The sequence below is a fragment of the Megalobrama amblycephala genome, linkage group LG21 (genome assembly GCF_018812025.1).
Source record: "Megalobrama amblycephala isolate DHTTF-2021 linkage group LG21, ASM1881202v1, whole genome shotgun sequence".
NCBI classification, from domain to species: Eukaryota; Metazoa; Chordata; class Actinopteri; order Cypriniformes; family Xenocyprididae; genus Megalobrama; species Megalobrama amblycephala.
In genome coordinates this window covers 13179110-13182221 of record NC_063064.1, presented here as the reverse complement: position 1 = coordinate 13182221, position 3112 = coordinate 13179110, and positions in this window count along the sequence as shown.

Below are 3112 nucleotides of genomic sequence, written 5' to 3'. Positions count from 1 at the left end.
GTGAGCCAACCCCGCAGTCTGCTTTCGTCACCACTAGTTCGTCGGCGTCGGCTTGGTGTGTGGGTACATGTAAAACATGTACTGTATATACACAACAAGTGCATTGTATCAAATTATTAATTTGAATGTTAGTCCATAGTAGCAGTGGGACAGGGTAATAAAAAGATTCTCACATAGTTCTTTATAGTTCAGGTGGAATGGGGTAAAGTTAGTTCCTGTCCCAAATGACGTGCTGAACTCTTGCAGTCCTCAAAATAGCACACTTGATGTGTATTTCCAGTCCTGTGCATTTGATTTTCTCACAAGCAATATAGTAAACTAGTAAATCAAATTTGGATGAATTTACCTTGATTATTTTATTGAGTGCAGAAATGTTGTGATTCACTTTTGTTTGTGTTGTGACGGTTAAATTGTTGTTTTGTGCCCTCCAAGTCCTCATTGAATAGGCACACTGCAGTATCTGCAATACAAATAATAATAATAATAGCAAGTTTGAAATGATCTGACACCTTTATTACCCATGGACACTGCAGGCATGCTGCTTAAGGCCAGAGAGATGGGAAAGAGAGAGAGAGGAAGAGAGAGGAAGAGGGGCAGAGCACTGAATGATTGATTATTCTCTTATACCTTTGTGGTTTGATTAAAGCGTCCATGATTTATCTGCACCACTCACAACATCATTACACCATGTACAGTATCTGTGTGTGTGTGAGTGTGTGTAATCTAAAGGTATATTGAATCGCATGCTAAAAATATCACAAACAAAGGCCTGCCAAGAGTGTTCGCATAAATGGCTGTCCTCTCGATAAATATCCTCTCCTCTACTGACACCTCATATTAAAATGAGAATCATCCCCTGTTACACGTACTGCACATATTAGGTTATTTAATATTTGATGGATGTGTTTACTTTAAGCAGATGTTGCCTAGAGTGTAATCATTTAGCACCCATCAGTTGTGCATCTGGTCCACTTGTATAGGCCTTTACTTCAGCTCAGTTTCATAATTTCAGGGAAGATAGGTGTAGTCTGCATGGGACCAATGCAGTCCCAATGGTTTAATGTTGTTTTGAATAACACTGTTATCTAGATTAGGGCTTTTCAAACTGAGGGTCCATGGAAAATTAAATGAAAATTAGATCCACAAAATCCATTTAAATGATACATACTCAAACATACATACAAAAACCACTAGGCCAGTGTTATATATTTTGTTCACTTGAGTACTTACAATATCCCAAATATTTGCAACTATTTGTAAATGGGAAAATTGCAATTTTAAGGAGTCGTGTGAGGAGTTGCCTGTCAATTGGGTCATACCCGCATTACCCTCGGTTTCCGGTTGTATTTTGTTTTAATAGGCAAGGGAACAACCATTTTCATATGTTTATAGACAGAAAACGAATTATTGTTATATAGTCAACATGTTTAGTCTTATTATTTAAATCTAATTTTCTTGATTTTTTGCGAGTACCATGCTTTACCATGCCTTTAGAGAAAAACACTATTTTGTCAAGTGCTAACATAACATAATCAGATGCAGCTTTATTTTTAGTAACAGTAATACAGAATTTTCTCCATCATACAATACGTTTTTAAATTAATTGCATGCCATTTATCAACACAAGACATGATAATTTAATATATTTTAAAATCGATCTATCTTACTGCAGTGTGTAACAGTGTCTCACAGCAGCCACTGAGCGAACGCACAGAGTAACGTTATAACATAATTTTCAACACAGTCAAATGTATCTAATATGATAAACAGAGCTGCGTTACCTCATACTCATGACTTGAAAAGCGTACGACGACTGTGGCATAATAAAAGTTCTGCTGCTCGTGAGGCGTGTGTTGCGCAGTCGCTCCACCGACCTCGTTCAGCTCCCACAACACTCGGTCCTGAGTATAGTATTTGACAGCTGTCAACTGCAACCCTGTATAACAAGGGTATCCAGTCCTGCTCCTGGAGGGCCACCGTCCTGCAAAATTCAGCTCAAAACACAGCTAATCAACCAGCTAATCAAGGTCTTACTAGGCTTACTATACTACTTTTAGGCAGGCGTGTTGAGGAAAGTTGGAGCTAAACTCTCTCATTTCATGAAAATACAGCTGGTGCCATCTTGCGCTTTAGTTATTGGCAATATAGCTGCCACCCAGTTTCACCCAATGCTTGTATACTTTGAAAACTGCAGGTATGTGTGTTGGAGCATAGTTGCAACTAAATTCTGGAGGGCTGTAGCAGACAGTTTGCAGACAGTACGCTTCGTACATTCAGCTTTGTTAATGCTGTCTCCTACTTTGTCTTTTCCTTATAGCATGGTCATATTTGTCTGTAAGCATATTTTGTAATATTTGTATTGTCTCACCCAACACAAATGGTTTTTAAAACATTCTACAATTGTAACTTGTGATAATATCTTAAGAGGTTAAGTTCGTTACAATAAAGATTTATAGATTTCAGCGTATATATGCAGCCATTGACTATTACTGTCACATAGTGGCTATTGATATTTTTGCTATTTTGATATTTTTATACCATCATGTCAGCAGATGTCATCAAAGTCACCATATTTTTAGGTTTTGGCTGTCTGAACTTACTGGAATGATTTTTTTTTTTTTACCGAAGTAAAAGAAATATTAAATATAATATAAAAATAAGCATATTTTACATAAAAATATGGTACTTTTAGAGGTAAATAAATTAATAAATACCCCAAAAATCAACTGATAGATTTTATCGAAGATAGTGATATGACATTTATTTGAAAAAAAAAATTGGATCACACCTGAGGGCTGCTATACAAAGGATGCTTGAGGGTTAATTAAACTGCTCAGGTAATTATTGAACAAATATTATTGAAAACACAAGAAATTACTAGTAAATATGAAGATACATGTTCATGAAGATACATTTTAATGAATATGTCCCCATAATTCGTACTTTTATAGCATGTAAACATTTCTGGCATTGTCTTTATTGCTCATTTGATTGTCAGCCTCTACTTTTCCGCAACAGACTGAAGCCGCTTTGTGTAAAATACAGCAATTTTCTGGTGCTATGATTGGTTGGGGCAGTCTTCAGCCCCTCCTCAAACTTTCCAACACACAGC